Consider the following 18,169-nt stretch of genomic DNA (forward strand, 5'->3'; position numbering starts at 1 on the left):
GAACCACGGCCAGTAAACCCTGCAAGTACAACATGAAACAGAGGATATGGTCACTTGGTCTTCGCCACAATATAATTTATTCTTCGCTGTTACAAAGAGCACGTGGCTGTGTCTATTTTCTAACTAACAGCCCACGCTACGCAGCGCAAAGCTTTGACAGGTGAGATCGATAGTTTGGCTGGAAATGAGTTAGGAAAAACCGATATAAATTTTCACAGTTCCATTATCATGCAGTATTGCTAGGCATAATTCCACACACATCAGTAATATCTATTTATTTGCTGCATTGTAATCACAAATACACCTATACGGGAGTAAAAAGGGATTAAAGCTGTCCTCTAGAGCACACCCTTTTTTAAAAGCGTGTGTGCTAGAGGACAGCTTTAATCCCTTTTTACTCTTTTCTGTTCAGAGTGTATCGTTGTCATTCCCAGACGAAGACTAGTCGTTGTGTTCAAACGTTGGCTTGTTTACTGAATTTCTATTCCCGACATTGTTCATATTGTCTTGTGTTTCCAAGAACGATACACCCTGCCGGCTCCCTACAGCAGATCCCGAAAATAGAATGAACTCATTAGCAACTAATTGCTAATTAACTAATTAACCACTTTCCCTGAGTACACTGCAGCTGCGGCAACACTGACCGCGGCGCCGGTCCGGCCCGTTACGCAGTAGTGAAAGAACCTTAGAACCTTAGAAAATAGAACCTTATCCTGTGAGGTTAGCCTATCGTTGCTGTTTCATGAACTAGATGATAATAAGGGCACGCTTTAAGAAGACGTAGGAACAAAACTCAAATAAAGAAGGTGGTCAGGGACGGTGACAAAGGTTCTATTCACCTTGTGCTTACAAGAGTTATTCAGAGATACGAACAGCGAGGAGTTGGGGATGAAAGTAATGAGTACCTCAAAATTCTGCATTTCCTTCTGAAATAGCTTTGCATGGAGCTTTGCGCATGAATTCAAAGCATGATCGACAAACGACGCAGAAAAAGGAGGACGAGGGTTTAAAAAAATGCGCAGAAAACTAATGTAACGTCGAACACTCTCGGAATTACACAGCAATTTTCGATAGAAAATCAAAGCTTGCGAAGGCTGAGTTAATACATATATTAAAGGCAGATAGTGACTGCAGATCCCAACCATGACTGTGGAATAACTAGGAGAATAACAATGGGTTGGGGTGCATTTAGCAGGTATTCTTAAATTATGAATGACAATTTACCAGTATTCCTAAAGAGGGCATTATATAAAGCTGATGATGATGATGATGATGACACAGCTTTATACCGCCCCCTTTAGGAATCATGGTAGTGCGATGGTGATGATGATGATGATGATAATGATATAAAGCTGTATCCAGCCATACTTCACCTATGGGTCAGAGATGTCGAGGCTAACGAAAACTGTGCAATTTAAATTGTGGAGAGAGTAGCAAGCAAGGGAAATATAGATACTCTATTTACTGTTAAGGGACCTTTACATAGCTGAGTGCGTGACGGAGGAAACACGGGTTAATTACATCGTAGCCCAAATGGAAAAGGAAGGAATGCGCACTTTTAGGGCATGTAATGTAATGGGAAGAGAAACGGTAGACTTTAAGAGTGACAGGGGATTCCAGTAGATAACAAGGAATGCACTACGCGCAAAAAAGCGTATAGGGTGGGCGACTGAGATTCGGAAGCTTGCGAAGAAAAGAAGGCTGCAGCCGGCATTGTACAGGTTTGATTGCAGATACATAATAGAGGCCTTTTCGTGCAGTGGTGTAGTTAATATTCTAATGACGAATCAGAAGGATCTAGATAACGAAGGTAGTGAAGACAAATAAAGACAAAAGCTAATTTGCAAGCTGACGATCAGCCTAAAAGCACAGGAGCAAAAAGAAAGCTTAGCCAAGCCAAGCTCCCTAAATATTCATGCGCTTGAATGCGTGATAAGGTATTAGCATAACACTTTTGAAATTTTAAAGACCTTCCTCTCCTGAAGATTGAAAAGTTTATTCATAATAAGAAATGTTATATTGTAACCTTAGTTATAATCCTTTCCTCTGGTTGTCCACCATGAGAGGAGAGTCACCCAGTCGTGACTCTATATTGCAATCGGAAACGCACGCCTGGTTCCTTATTCTCGCCCGTGGCGACATGTCCTCTGTCCTCAGTGAAGTGCTCAAATAACAGCGACACAATTTTGTTTCACAGCTTTCTGTGCTCATTTCAAACATATACTTCAGACTTTCGATAGAAAGGCCTGCATTAGCTTTCTTCAAAATATAAATTTTTTAAATCGTAGCGCTTCTAACTGCTTGATTGGTTTATTTTTAAATAACTGACGAGCTTACCGGATGCATAAGCTTCTTCTTGAGCTCCTCGTACGGATTCTCAGTAGTGGATGAAGCGCGAATAGCCTGTACAAAAAACAGAAGCAGTCACTTTGTTATTAGCTAGAAAACTTTGCAGCTTTTATTCGTTGCTGTGCAATACCAATCCATTCCATACGTCGGTTCGAACCATCACAATAATGGGATGCCGTTTTCGGTGTTACTTATATGGTTATCATTCCACTGTTTCCCTACTTTTTCCAGACCATCGCTGAAGATACACACTGCTTACAACCCCTCATACGCTAGGGGCAGCAGAGACCCGTTGTTGCTTTGTTCCGTGCAACATGAAGCTGCATGCAATGGTCTGTAGGCGTGGCAACAATGAAAAGAGGCTCACTGCAGTAAAAAGTTATTTATCAGCTGCTCTGAGAACCTGTACTCATTTGTGTGATGAGAGTCGTGAGTCTCCCTCTTCTCAGGAAGATCTTCAATGCGAGGGCGATGAAAAAATCGCATTCACTTGCTTTTTGGTAGGCGGGAGAGCACATTTATTCACATAATACTGGTGGTCTATTTGTGTTATTAATAGTATGTAATAGTAATAATGGTTTTAATAATACCACTTTTTCAAAGTCGAATCTAAAATGATCACTTTAGTTAAACGCCGAATAAATTAAGAATGGTATGCTTTTCTTAATTTCTCTGCTTCTGGGATTATTACCACAAAGTTCATCGAACGAAACAGCGAACTGCTAATGGGGATGCGTCGAGATGTGCTGGACCTTACGTGGTTATACCTAGAGCTGTCAAAATAGGAATACTGATCTCCACTGGGGTGTACGTAACACCATGCCAGTATTTTATCAGCGTGATGTTCATGTCATAGTTACGAGAAAATTATCTTTGGCAACCTATGACAACGAACTAACAAGCTCCATATGTCAACCGATGGAAAGGGTGAGAGCCACGTAAGGGCCATGGACCCAGAGACCGGCCATCAAGGCTTGGTTTGCTAATCTTTCTGAGGCTTGCCACGTCGCCCAGTCTCTAAGCCCAAGTATGAGGATTAAGATGGCCGCCGAATCAATGGACCATGCTGTGGCACTGACCCCATAATGCAGTGCACAGCGATGGTAGCAGCTTGTTATTTGGCATCGGAGTGTGCCCTACGTTTGTACAGGTCTCCGAAAGAATTATAATGTGCCTTATGGAAATCTCATGCGAATAAAACTATAACTATTAAAAAACTAAGAACATATTGCATTCTCTTAAGATAATTGTGATCGTGCATATTTGATTCGTCCAGCCGATTGGATTGGAGGATAATCAATTCGGTACATGAATATTTCGGATATTGGCATACCTCGACTTATTACCATTTCTTGCACTGAGCACCTCAACAAAGAGCAGCAATAATTTTTCTTCTCTGGAGCGCACGACTGAATAGTTTTTAATATTGGTGCGTTCCTAACACACCGGAAACATGTTGCAATTAAAACTTTGAACACGAAATATAATGTTGCACCTACGAAAAGCTTGTGACAATATTTTCATCGTTTAAAAATTCTGATAAGAAACATGTATGGCTAATATGAGTGAGGAGTTTCAAATTCTCAAGTAAAATTTGTCACGTAACTGTAAAGGTAAAACGTTTATATCACGAGAAAGCATTCAACTCAGCCGGAACCTAAGCAGAAAAGGCATAAGTGAACATGCTGGAAAATATAGATGGCTGTTTTAGAGCCATCATAGTTCACCAGAGGGAAAGTAACAAAATTCAAGTATTGAAGACGTTACGCAGGGTGACACGATCTCTCGTGAACGTGTCTACAGGAGGTATTCATAGGTCGGAATAGCTGGAAATTGGAGATGAAAGTTAATGAAGAGTACTTGAAGAATCTGATATTTCCTGGTGAGAACGCCTTGTTTAAATATTTCAGGTGACGAATTCCTGCATGCGCTTGAATACGCCGTGTTAAGGCCTCAGCGTAACCGTTTGCGAATGCTTAAGTATCTTTCTGTCCTGAAGAATAAAAAGTTTATTCATAATTTCTCAATCAAAGTGTACCTTTCATTGATGCAGAAAACTTCATCGCTCTCAGCCGGGGGCTTTGTTGCGGGTTTCTTGTTTTTTGGTTAAATCCGCAATTTGGATTCACTTCCAGATGAAGGGCCCGTACAGCGAAGTGCACGGTAGTAATAACCCAGGCAGCACGCCAGCATTGTACCAACAATGGCTCATTGTTGGAATACATTGGCATCAATATTGGGCTGGCATTGGCATAGGAGCACATTACTACATTTTCCAACCTTGGCCCATACTTCATACCAAGATTGTCCCATTGTTCAGCCATTCTGGCACTGCCAGTATGGGCATATCACTGGCCTATCCACTCATACTTCATTGGTCCTGCAAGTATCGGTCCAATGTTCAGCCATGCTGGTGCTACCAATACGTACTGAATATCAGCTATTCCATTGATGTCCCATTGTTGATGCCAATATTAGTCCCATGGATAGCCATTCTGGCCATACCAATATGTACTGAAAACCGGCTACTCCTTTCATATACTCCATTCATATCTCACTGTTGATGCCAAGATTGATATGTTCAGCCATTTGGCACTGTCAATGCAGACTAAGCACAGGCTTTTCCATTCATGACAGTGCATACAACCTGTCACATCAGTGGCTTAAAGATTGGCATGCCACTGCCCTTTTCTATTTATGACTCGCCAGTAAAGCCTATGTTAATTTTTATCTTCAGTGGCCAACATTAATGCAAATGTTCACTCGTAAGCAACCATGCAAATATTTTTAAAATGAGACAACCAAAGTATTCATGAAAACATTTATTTTATGAAAAAGTCCAAATAGAATTAATCGTTAGGGGCCGGGAAGGGTGGTGCCAGGGGCTGTGCATGGGATGGGTGGTGGCAGGGGCTGTATGGAGGGAGGGCCCTCAGGAAGTGGAAGAGGCCAGGGGATTGGGAGGCACACATGCGAGCACAGTGCAGGGGGCTGTCCCCGCAATCGCAGGCAGGTGGCGTGCTTGGTTGGAGGGGGGAGAAGACTTCGGCAAGGCGTCTCTTCCTTCCATCACATGAACCGGGCAGCCAGCTGCAAATAAAACCTTGTGCCTGTGATGCGTCAAATGCAGTTTGTCGCAAATGGCATCTGCACAGGAAAAGTGAACAAAGAAAATAGACATTATTTCCAAGCACACAAAAATCATGTCCATCATTTTAGAAAATTGTAAGAAAATAAATTCCAGGATATGGCCAATGAGAAAGGCTGTACTGAAGGGCTCCTGATTAATTTTGGCCACCTAGAGTTCTTAATTTAAGATGCACCGACATCGCTTAGCACACGTGCTTCTTTGCATTTAGCCTCCAGAGCAATGCAGCTACTATGGATGGTGTTTGATCCTTCACTTGGAATCAGTAGCTGAGCACCTGAGTCAGGAAGGACATCAGGTAAAAAATATAGTAAACAGATATATTATGACGTGCCTCATAATCAAGGCAACATACAAAACGTGGACACAACTAAGCAATGAAGTAAAGAATCACTAGAGGGGCCTCAATCCATTGACACTGACTTGTCGTTGCGATTGACCACCTTGCGCCTGCTAAGTGGCATCATAGATGCCCATAAATAGAAGGCAAGTGACTGCAGCTTCTATTACACACCGCAGGTTCGAAGGGCATTTTCAGCTCCAATAAGCTTTCCAAACAATTAAAATAAAACTGTGAAAGCATGTTAAATAAAGGGAACATGAAAAACTATTTACTAAAGCTAGAATTTGTTGCCATCATTAAATACTTGTAAATGAAATCAAAACATAGTTCTCTTTTCTATAAAAGGGAGATAACGCATCTGTCCAACTTCCATTTATGAACTGTGTTGCGCTTCAACTGTCATGCACAACAATGAATTTTAACCTGACTCTAACTCTTTAATGTCGCTTGCAAGGCATGGGCTTTGTCAAGTTGCGACGACAGTCCACCGCTGTGATATATCGCACCTTGCGGAAAAATTTTACACTTTAGTTCAAAAGGTGTACTGTCTTGTTCCCTTATTGCATCAGGCTTGTAAAAGAAATAGGGCTAGGGGTGGGACAAAGGGATGGTCAAGGATAGGCAGAAGAACGAGGAAATGTTTGCCCTCGGGTGTAAAAGACACGACCGAATACGCGAGAAAGAGTAGAAAGATTTGGAAGGAAAAGAGAAAATAAGGAGAAAAGGACTAGTGTTGAAGTAAGTGAGTTAGGAAAGCTCAAGGGACAGGTGAGTCCCACTTGGGTGGGCGAGAAAAGGCTTAGGACACGAGGGAGGTGGTCAGGGAACACGAGTAAAAAACAAGTGAACACGGGAAGAAGAGTAGAAAGACTTCGAAGGAAGAGTGGAAATAAATAGAAAAGACTGGTGTTGAAGTAAATGACTTAAGAAAGTTTAAGTGACGTGGTGAGTCCCACGCGGAACGGCAAGGAAAAAAAGGCTTAGGACACGAGGGTGGAAGGAATAGGGCTACTGGTCGGACAAAGGGATAGTGGAAAAGAGAAGAAAGATGAGAAGAAATGCGAGCGCTAGAAAACACAGTGAGCACGCGAAGAGTAGGAAGATTTGGAAGGAAAAGAGAAAATAGTGAGGGAAGACTAGATTTAAAGTGAGTGAGATCGGAAAAAGGCGAAATCAGGAGACGCGAACCACGTGGGCGGGCGGCGAAAGGCCTAAGAAAAGTGGCAAAAACTTACTTTTGCGGCCGTCGGTCCAGGCTCGTGAAAAGGCACGAGGATAACCACACCAGATAGTTGGTATGGTGGAAGGGCCGAGGAACACTTGGTTAGGAGCGGTAATCCAAAACACAGGGCTCCAGCGCACAGGGCACACACGATCACGGTAGGCACAGGATGGCGGAGGGCCGCAAGGGCCAGCGGCACACGCCGCGGCCTCGAGGCGCGCACGAACTCGACGGAGCGAGCGCCGCGCGCGACCGACCGCGTTGACTGCTAGGGCGAGACTGGCAGCGAAAACGAGGCAGCAAGGAACAGAGAAGCGAGCGACGCAGGTCCGCTCCCTTCGAAGGCTCCGGGGAGACTGGAAAATCGCACGCGCAGTCCGTGCGGCGCCAAACGCGACCGCATCGCGATAGGTCATCGGTCGTGTGACGTTTACGAAGAAGAGCTAATCAGAAGGCCGAAAATTTTGTTTATTTTTTTGTGCTCCTCGTTGCTCTGCCCTCTCCCCCGATTCACGCCGAAGGAACAGTCTTTTCGGAATACACCGAGGACCCGTCGAAATTGACCAAAGGGTGACCGTCAAAGTGACGGCTAGTTTTTACAGTGCAACTGTAAGAAAAGCGCATAACACTAGGACGTCTGATAAGCTCCGTTTACATAAACGCGAGAGCAGCGCATCATGTCAACTTTCTCGTGCATCCCACTCATGTAAACAGGGAAAATGCGCCAGGAAAATGCATTAATCCCACAGGCAGGGCGCAGATCGGCAAGTGCAAGTCCTGTGCTGGGGTGAATAGAAACAGGTGCTCGTAGGGCGCCTAGATGTGCGTGCGTTTCTCTGCGCTCTCCCCTCCCACACATCGAGACACCCTAGTTTCGGGGCCCCCTCTTCCGCCCTGGGCGCCTACACAATACCCTCTCGGAAGGAAAACAAAGCAGACCACGCTCAAGTTGTGACCGGCTGCCCCCCCTACTTCCGCGTGGCGTATTCTTACATGCGAGCATGGCGTCTCCCCTCCGCGAGGAAATTTCGGGAAAAGAAAATCACCAACTAGCCCCGCCACTGGGAATTACGATGCGCTACTGCGGTATTTACGTAAACGCGGAGCTCTTCTTAGAGAGCCTTCGTTCTCGCCCAACTAATTCTTCTTCAAGCTACAGGAGGGATAATGCCCGATTAATCTCCATATTTCAGAAAAAGCTTTCCAACATAGCTTCGCAACTTGGTAACGGGGATCAAGACTTTTCATTTTTGTTTATCTAACCCACCCTTTTTTCCGCTCCTAGACTGCTCTCAATGTCGTAGGCAGCGTCGCGCTGCCTACGACACGAGGTCGAGCTGCCTATTGCAGGAAGCGATTGTAGAACTGGTGAGATACTGCCAGCTTCGAAATATGGCTGAGCCAACGCAGGGAAAACGTCCGAGAAACTGGACCAATACTGCCAACTTCTAGAAATGGCTTAGCCAAGGCGGGGAAAACGCCCGAGAAACTGGTCCAATACTGCCAACTTATAAAAATGGCTGAGCCAAGAGAGGGAAAACGCCCGAGAAACTGGTCCAATACTGCTAACTTCTAAAAATGGCTGAGCCAAGGCGGGGAAAACGCCCGAGAAACTGGTCCAATACTGCCAACTTTTGAAAATGGCTGAGCCAAGGCGGGGAGAACATTGGCAACGCGGGGCCTTCATAGGACCGTTGTTTGCCAACTCAATTCCTACATTGGACCACTGTCATGTGCTGCTTGGGAAATGCTTGAGATGGTTTACTGTAACCTTTTATATATAGGCTTTTTTCTGGTTGCCTATCAGGAGAAGAGAATCACCAAGTCGTTACATTATGTTAAAATTGGAAACAAACTAATTCCTTTTCCTGGGGTGCGACGAGATGTCCCAAGTCCTCAGTTTAGTGCACAATGCTAAAGACATGAAATATCCTTGTTTTCGTTGCGTTCTCTCTCATTTGTAACACATGCTTCAGGAGCTCAACCACACAGGACTGCATAAGCTCCGTTCTATATATACATTTTAACAATCGATCATACAGCTTCGAAGAGCATGCTTAGTTTAATTTTAAAGAACTCCTTAGCTTACCGGGTTCAAAAACGTCTTGAGCTGCTCGCGCGATTCCGTAGCCTCCACTAAAGCGCGAAGAACCTGTAGAGAAAACAGAACAGGTGACATCAATACTGACGACAACACTGCGTAGCTTTTATTCCGAGCTGTGCAATGCCTAAAGTTTGGATCCATTGCATTTGTCGTTTCCGACCGTGACAGCAATGAGATGCCGGCCCCGAAGCAGCACTTGAAATCGGGCCAATATTGGAAATGGCTGGTTTCACTCTGATACTTGGTAGAACCGGTCTTTGCCAATGTGTTTTCAATATTGGGCCAATTACTTTTGCTGCTCTCGCCGTATTCGGCGTTACTGATATAGTTAATCCTTGGGTGACCCAGTCTTTTCAGGCCGCGAGTGAAGACACGATGCTTCATTGCGTGCAGTGCACTCGCAGCCACGGATATGTAAGGAACAGCAGAGACATCTAGTTGCCTTGTGCCGCACGGCGAGATGCCGCATATCTTTTATGCGAAGCATACTACTTTAGCTACCACTTCAGCCCTTCACCGTGGTTATGCGCCTCCAAATCACGTGATACATGACGTCACACCATGTGACACGATGACGTCACGACAGTGGAGAAACGGGGGCCCACCTCGCGCCGTCGCTGTGGTTGCGCGCCTCCAAATCACGTGACACGACGTCACACCACGTGACACGATGACGTCACGACAGTGGAGAAACAGGGGCCCACCTCGCGCCGTCGCTGTGGTTGTGCGCCTCCAAATCACGTGATACATGACGTCACACCACGTGACACGATGACGTCACGACAGTGGAGAAACGGGGGCCCACCTCGCGCCGTCGCTGTGGTTGTGCGCCTCCAAATTACGCAACACGATGATGCTTCGCACTCTCCAGGCTTAACCAAGTTAAGCCTCAGCCATTTTTTTTAAGTGCTGACGAATGCACCATCACATTGCGTTAATTAGACTCGCAATAAAATATTTGTCGAATATATTCGACAATGGAATTCACCCGTACTCACGGCAACAATGAAAGGAGATTCACTGCAGCAACATTTTTTTTCTCGCCCATCTATCAAAACCTGTGCTCCTATGAGGTGTGTGTAGTGAATGACGTAGCGTTTCTCTCTTCTCAGGGAGGTATCAAATGCGGAGAAAACAGAAGCGGCCACGCGCATTTACTTGCATTTTCATTAATGACAAAGCATTTTCAAGCACGTATCAGAAGAGATGTATTATTTCAAGAAATTTTGTATTCCTTCGCGAAAAACGTTTTTAGCCCGTTTTTTTAGAACAGTACTTTAATTTGGACATAAACGAGAACGTATCTAATTATTCACATTTATTTTGCAACTAAGAAAAAAATCTATTATCGCACCAAAATAAAGAAGCTGTGTAGACTTTTCCGGCAAAGATGATGACGTATTGCATAGAAACAAGTGGCGGAAACAATTGCATCTTTCTGACTCGTAACTAGTAACGTTTAGGTTCGAGTGCAAGTGCAGAAGTTCCTGCACGCGCTTTCCGGAAAGCATGTTGCCCAGCTTCGCGTGCACATCACCGAACTTCAACCACTTTCTTTCGCATGACACTCACGATGGGAGAGTTCGGAGTAGCCAACATCTGACTGACGTCAACGGTTGGATGGTAGAAAGACCTTGGCACCATGTGGTCGTCTTTAGATGACTGGCTGACTACCAAACAGCTTATTAGGCTAACTTTTAGATTGCGTAGTGAGGTGATACTGCACAAAAAACCTGTGCATATTTTTCTTTTTTTTTAGTATTCTGGTCAGTGAAACAGAAGGAAAATAAAACATTTTTCAACAATATTTTCCAGGATTTCTTTCAGGCGCTGACGTGTTAACTGGTTAGCAGCGGTTGCTAACGTTGCTTTTTCAAAACCGAATCGAAAACGGGCAGTGTAGCTAAGTGTGGAATCGAGTACGAATCGAATGTTTTTACTGATTACTGTTCTCGCTGCTTCTGCGACTATCAATCCAATGAAATTCACCGTACAAAACAAGGAAGTCTCGGCGAGAATGAGTGGTCCTGTGCTATGCCTTACGGAGTTATAAGTGAAGCTTTCAAAACACGGAATACAGATATACACTAGGGTGATCCTAACAGCATGTCATTATTTTACCTTTGTGGTCGTCATGTCATAAGTACAAGAATGTGACGCGAGCTATGTAAGAACCATGGTTCCGAGACCGGCCAGCAAGGCACGGTTTTGTAACCTTTCTGACGCCTGCCGCATCGCCTAATCTCTAAGGCCAAGTATGAGGATTAAGATTTCCGCCAAATGAATGCATCGTGTCCTTGCACTGAGCTCAACATTCAGCGCAGAACGATCACCAGCTGTTCGGCGTCGGATTGCGCCCTATTTTTGTACCATTTGTCGAAAACAGAAGCGAGGTGCTTTTCTTTTTAAATTCATCCCAATAAAGCGAAAACTATACAAAACGTGAGAAAGTTATTTATTCATTTAGAAAAATTTCAGTCATGCATTGTTTGATTGGTTCAGTGCGTTGCAGCGGGATAATTCATTCAAGATACGAAAATTTCAAATATTGCCTATCTCCGGCTTGTTACCAAGTTCAACATTTTCTCTAACATATTGCGGTTTCTCAACACACTGGCAACAAAGCGTCCATTATTTAAATTGTGGCTTGGAACCCGAAATGTATTTTTACACGGTAAAGAAAGCTGTCGCACTGTTTATATTCCGGGGCAAGTTTAGATTAGAGCTTCCACGGATATTTTAAGCGGCGGGCTCGAAATTGTGAACTAATATCTGGACAGTAACTATTCTTGCAAAAGTCCATAGGTGTACCGTTACCCTGCGTCGGAACATTTACCTTTTTTTTTCAGTGCGCTCTTTTGAAAGCACATTCCACTTTTGAAGATATGTTAACCAATTTATGCACCTCTGGAGCAGCAAATTATCCACCTATGTAGCAACGCTAAACAGGTCATCTGAATGCTGGAAGTGGAACGGCCGTAAGCTAAGTTCGAAGTTTTCGAGCAGTGACATGGCCCCATTTTTGTGCGTGTGTTATAATTAAAAACTCTGCTACCTACAATTCCTGACATCACAAAAAGAAATCGCTAATAAGAAAGACGCTCACAATCATCACCAAAAAACTGCTGAGAACGCTTCCTGACCCCACAGACTGGCAGGCGTTACTCTTTCAAAACGTGAAGAATGCACTTAGGCAAATAGCGCCATGCTCGTGAGAAACGTCCATATATATCTCAGATGAAAATATAAGAACGCTGATGTTGAGAGGAAATCAGTCAATGGCGGCTTTTAACCACTTTACAGTATCCTGTTTGCGCTTGTAATTACTATATGATGTGTTCCAAAGACAGTACCAAACTTACCAGTGCTGGGAGATTGACGATGGCATCTGGGTCCTAGTATAAAATAAAAATGAATTGAAATTTATTGTTATAAATGAAACGAAAGGCTCTAAATATTCGCCCGCTTTTCTTCTGAAGCTTATGATGCTAAAATCAAGTGAAAAAAAAAACATTGCAGATTAGTGAAAGAGGGACTCTTGAGCGCTAGAGATCCAAGCCAGTTATGGCCAGGTACTTTCTGCAAATCTTTTCTTTCGAACTCGAGAACTCCCGCCATGATCGACACTTGGGTCTCTAGACGGTTACATTCAATACCAGAACTGAAGTGTCGCCTACTTGGGCATGAAATATCCTAATTTGGGGTCTGCACTACATAGGAACTCCCCAAGCTTTTCTGCCTGCCATATTTTAGAGTATACCTTTTGTAAATTATTGTTTGCTCTTGCAAGGTCGGCTTCTTGGCGGCCCAAATGTCGGCTTTTACCAAGTACTACCGATTACTTATCTACGTCTTTACTTTATCGGGCTGTCCTGCGTATTCCAAGCAAGAGCGGCGCATGAGACATTTTGGCCTGTGTCACCCGCTTCCGGCCATCATTCTCCCAAGGCTACACATAAAAGAAGAGTCGGCTCACAATGCATTTTAATGCTTTATTCATAATCTACTCCGCAAAGAGAATACGGACGTAAATGACAATTTGCAACTCATATTTCGCATGCAAATATTTTCCTTCAGGCTTATGTGAGCTTAGTCTAACTCATCATATTTACTCCAAAATTGCTCCACCAGCTTTACAACAGGATAATCTAAGTCTTGGAACAGAAGAGGGATGGGTTGAGGCTGATATTTAAATAAAGCTCCGAGCCGCCAGCTTATGATTCAGCCAATCGCATATCACTGATGTACCGGCGCCATGTCACAGGAGAAACCGGTTTATTTGCGCGAGGGTTAAGACGAACGTCAAGACGAGATGGAACTCTTTTCTTTTTGTTCTATTAATGTTCGATAGGTAAACTAAATGTTCGAAGTGCCATAGATCTCTAAAGTCAATGGCAGTAAGAATTTCTCAAACGAAGCAAAGCTATCGCGAACGTGCAATTCTTAAGGTGGACCTGAGTACACATCCCAGTATTAGCTTGATCGCGGAATCTTTTTCGAAGCTCAAAGAAAAATGGTGGGCGTGAGACTTCTCTCTGTATCACAGGCAGAACTGTCGTACTTAGGGAGGTCTCAAGGCGATCGTATGCAAAGGCTTTGCACACTGGCTCCGAATTCGCCGTACTCCCGCTGTCCTTTTTACGTTTAGTGCCGGATTTCTGCGTCACCCTGGCAGAGAATCTTATCTTAATCGAAAACTAAATTGCTTCTTTCTTTGGCGAATTCTTTAAACCGCTCAAAAATGTCGCGAAGATTTCCTTTTCTCCTGTGGTTCAATTTAAGAAATCGAAAGCCTTGAAAACGGAATGACTGCAGAAATAGAATATGTCTCAAAAACTCAAAAGGTCTCTCTCACTTGGTTCAGTCGTAAAGCAATGTCTATAAAAATGTCTAAAGGGTGCAAGCCCTTTCATGAGAAGATTTTCGCTGTCTTCTGCTAACAAGTACCAACAGGTCATCATAAGAAAAGGAAGCTAGTATCATTAGACAAAAAGCTGCACTACAGTTGATATCTATCGATAAAAACATACTTTTAATAAGCACTTTCATTTGGGCGACTCGGTTCATTGTCTTTAAATCGACTATACTTGCACGAAAAAGAGGGAAGAATTTTTCGTGCAAGTATAATCGATTTAAAGCATAACTTTAATACTTCGTAAAACCGGGTTGCTTCGCGGCTGTCCATAGCCTCCATCATGCGTCACAATCGTAGCTGTGTCTACAGTTTACTCTTGGCAGCTAAACCTAGGGACCGATGGATATTCATTAATGAAAGAAATGACGTCGCCGTACCAATGACAGAAGAGTAACGCACGTCTTCTTACGTCACACAGCATGCCGGTAATCTTTGAGAGATATATATTTGGTTTGGCTTGGTTTTATGGGGTTTAACGTCCCAAAGCGACTCAGGCTATGAGAGACGCCGTAGTGAAAGGCTCCGGAAATTTAGACCACCTGAGGTTCTTTATTTGATCCGACATGTAGGTTAGTATTCAAGCATTGAAGGCGGGGTTCAGCGCTGCGGGCAGTCATGCTTAATGGAAATATTCGATTTACGGTTGATTGTAATGTGGTAATGTTGCAGTGATCACACGGACTACAATCCTGCCTTCTCCTTTAGAAAGCGTCTGGCGGTGCCAGCATTTTTCTTACGTCACGTGGAGCGTATATGAGCCGCCAGCAGAAGATGTCATGTAAAGTGCGAGCCCTATCAGTTAAGATTAGTCATTGGGACAAAAAAAAAAAGACTAAAGGCGAAAGAAATGTCGCTGGGGTGTAGGCACTGAAACACCTTTCCCTTTACTTGTACCTCCACACATGTGTTCCTATGTGTATTCTCCAGCGTAGCATACCATCCATCCCTTGTATTCTCGGTATATGTTGGTACCGAACCAAAGCACTGAGCATAACGCATGACGCTGAAACTAGAGAACAAAGCGCTCCACACTCCCTTAGCTAACAAGGCGAAAATAACAAATTAATAAAAAGCACGGCAGAGTAAAAAGGTTAAAAGAAACGTGCAGGATGAGCTGAAGAGCCGTGAAAGAAAATATGTTAGATTGTTGCGATTTTCTTTCATTTCATTAACTTTCTTTTCTCTATTTTCTGCTGTTCGGCTTCAGTCACAGGCACAGAGAGTGTTCTGTGCTTATAGCTTGCAGGTCTACTGCCTTATATGTTTTTTTTTTTTCATTTTGAGCTGAGTAACTGGCCGTAGTAAGATGTCAACCAAAAAAAAACTGCATTCAAAACAGTGCGCGAAACTTCTGCTTTCGGGAAATCTGTGTTGGAGGTATTACGTAGCGAGCACAAACCACGCACTCAACTGTTAACAAAAACATATTGTTGAGCTAGGAGACTAATGAATACATCAGTTGTAATAATTATATGCGGAAATTGAAGTAACTTTAAAGCCAATTGGATTTGAATGAAGAAACTAGATGTCACAAGCAGAATTTTATTATTTTTTTGCCCTCAATAAACCGAGGACTGTTGTCTATTTTATATTTTTCGTGGTGCAAATATCACCATTGAAGACCGAAATAAATCACACAATCACAAAGATATGCATTAAACTTACGTGCATGCCATGCTTCCTTTCTTTACGTTTGGTTGTCTGAAAAGTGGAAAGGAGTAATAAAATCACCGCGCAGTGTAGACCATATAATTTAGTTCCATACCATTTGGTGCTCACAACAAAGACGAGTGATTTCACTGCGCAAAATATTCTGTGTCGATGAAACATAGAGATAAATGATGAAACCACCGATAAGTTCTTTTGAGCAAATATCGCTGAGAATCAGGAGTATGAGATGCGAAAAATAGACCGTGCACACAAGCCGATACGTAGAGCTGCGTAACTGACTAGCTACAGAATAACTTGCTTAAAAAATGCTGCGTCAGAATCGCAGTACCAATGAATACGAGGTCTTGGTCCCGGCAACTCCCACTCCTGCCGTCCAGTATACCGGGGGAACATAATCTATCGACCCCGGTTCGCCCTCCTTTCCAGAGAAGTACTGAAAGCAAAACAATCTTCTGAGAAAAACTTGTGCAGCCCCTCCGTCGAGGCGCTAACTGCCGTTTTTAACCGTTATTAACCGTTTTAACCGTTTCTAGCTGTTAAAAAGCAGAGGGAAAGAGCGGCGGAAGCATACTACTGCCTGCACCCGGGAAACAAGCGGGCCCAGCCTGCTTACATCCTCTATTACTAACGTCCTGCCTTTGTAAGTTGTTCGAGCACACCAACCTCAACCGCTACAACCCTTCCTGGAGAGCCCCGCCGCGGTGGCTCTGAGGTTACGGCGCTCGGCGGCTTACCCGAAAGACGCGGGTTCGATCCCGGCCGCGGCGGCCGAATTTCGATGAAGGCGAAATTCTACAGGCCCGTGTACTGTGCGATGTCAGTGCACGTTAAAGAACCCCAGGTGGTCGAAATTTCCGGAGCCCTTCACTACGGCGTACCTCATAGCCTGAGTCGCTTTGGGGCATTAAACCCCAATAAACCGATAAACCAAACCTTCCTAGATAACACGGGAGCTCTATGTTTGGGTTCAAACCGCGTCTGTTCTGTAACACTTCAAGAACTTCTTTACCGACCCTCCCTCCACGCGCCGCATGCTCTCCTTGCCTTAGACCTGAGGGGGTTTATGTAATGTCCGATACTAAGGCCTCCTCGAAAAACTGGCCTTCACTTATTGTGGCAGTGAAACTGACGAATACAGTCTGCCATTCCTGAAAGGTTGACCACTACCACTTGCGTAGCGAGTCTCGGGAAAGAAACCCTGCTCGCCCCAGACATAGGCACCTCGTAAGGCTCGTTCTGATTTCCAACTTTCTTGAAGTTAGTCATGTGCAAGCTGCCAGAACAACAAGAGCAACTCCTTGCATCCCGCATGCGGTCTAAGCAGGCGTCACTGCTATATGTACTACTACTGGACCGGATGATATTGAAACAAGCAGGAAGTGCTGCAAAGGGCTGCAGACGTAATTCAGGCGTTCTCGCGCAAGGTAAATTTCAGCTACTCGAAAGCAAAGTCCGAACACCTTTTTATTCGTTGTAAAGCACCAGGCACACACCCCGTGCCCGTGGACATGCATGTTTTTCTGCAAGGCAGCATGATCCCTTAAGTGCCCTGCTGTGCACAGTGGTCTTGCGTATGCGACAAGACTCCAGCGCGGACAATACCATCAACCATATCACCTAAGTAACAAGCTGAGCACTACGGATGAACAGTCGAGCTACCATCAGACAACAAGGTCTTTAGGAAGTGATGTATTTCGCCTTATACAGGCCCTGATCGTGAGTTGGATACCCTTCATGGCCTCCTAATAAACCCTGAAAACAGCGAAATGAAACAGATAGCCGCCCTACTGCTAAAGAATCCCTCAGGCTGCCCCCCCCCCCCCCCTCCACGGCCTCCACAGAAACGGAGTTAGCAAACACGTGAAGTTGGGCTAGTTGGATTTCGACTTAGGTTAATTTTGAGCTAAATTCACTCACCAAATTTGTAGGGGTATGCGTACAAGCACTCACCATGTACACGCTACAACCAAGCATGATCACCAACATCAGGATCCTTAGTTTAATGCCGAGTATGCAATATTCCATAAATGCCTTGACTTTCTGAAACAGAAATATAGCAGAGGGAAGTGTGACACTCACGTTGCTGCGGATTTATTCAGTCATGTCCACTGTTAAACCTTTCAAGTTTTCTTCTTAAATTCAGTATGAAGCAAATATTGACCCGTTAGCAAATACTTGTAAGCTGCAAGTAATCCAGTTCGTTAGTTTCCCATCGAAAATCGGAAAGCGCAAATTTCTGCACTTTGTATCAAATTTCTTCCATGCTGTACAAAATACTGGAAACCGTAGTATCAAAATACTACAATGAGTGGCATCACCACGATAGTTACTGTGGAATCACCGCTTTTATGAAGATGTGCATAGCGGGAGACATTCAGAATAGAAATTCGCCCTCGTAACAAAATTTTCCTGCAAGA

General features: G+C 44.1%; 2 long non-coding RNA genes across 2 annotated transcripts; both read right to left on the reverse strand.

Annotated features, from left to right (window-relative positions):
- Positions 1-5,155: 5,155 nt before the first annotated feature.
- On the reverse strand, positions 5,156-7,478 carry LOC149335867 (uncharacterized). The gene is made up of 2 exons (XR_016284115.1): positions 7,076-7,478; positions 5,156-5,496 (listed from the first exon to the last, which is right to left on the reverse strand). It is a non-coding gene; the product is annotated as an uncharacterized LOC149335867 (long non-coding RNA).
- Positions 7,479-12,430: 4,952 nt separating this feature from the next.
- LOC149335868 (uncharacterized) lies at positions 12,431-17,776 on the reverse strand. The gene is made up of 3 exons (XR_016284563.1): positions 17,703-17,776; positions 15,747-15,782; positions 12,431-12,561 (listed from the first exon to the last, which is right to left on the reverse strand). It is a non-coding gene; the product is annotated as an uncharacterized LOC149335868 (long non-coding RNA).
- Between the last annotated feature and the right edge of the window lie 393 nt (positions 17,777-18,169).

The sequence above is a fragment of the Amblyomma mixtum genome, chromosome 7, assembly GCF_055824585.1.
Source record: "Amblyomma mixtum isolate Tamu chromosome 7, ASM5582458v1, whole genome shotgun sequence".
Lineage (NCBI taxonomy): Eukaryota > Metazoa > Arthropoda > Arachnida > Ixodida > Ixodidae > Amblyomma > Amblyomma mixtum.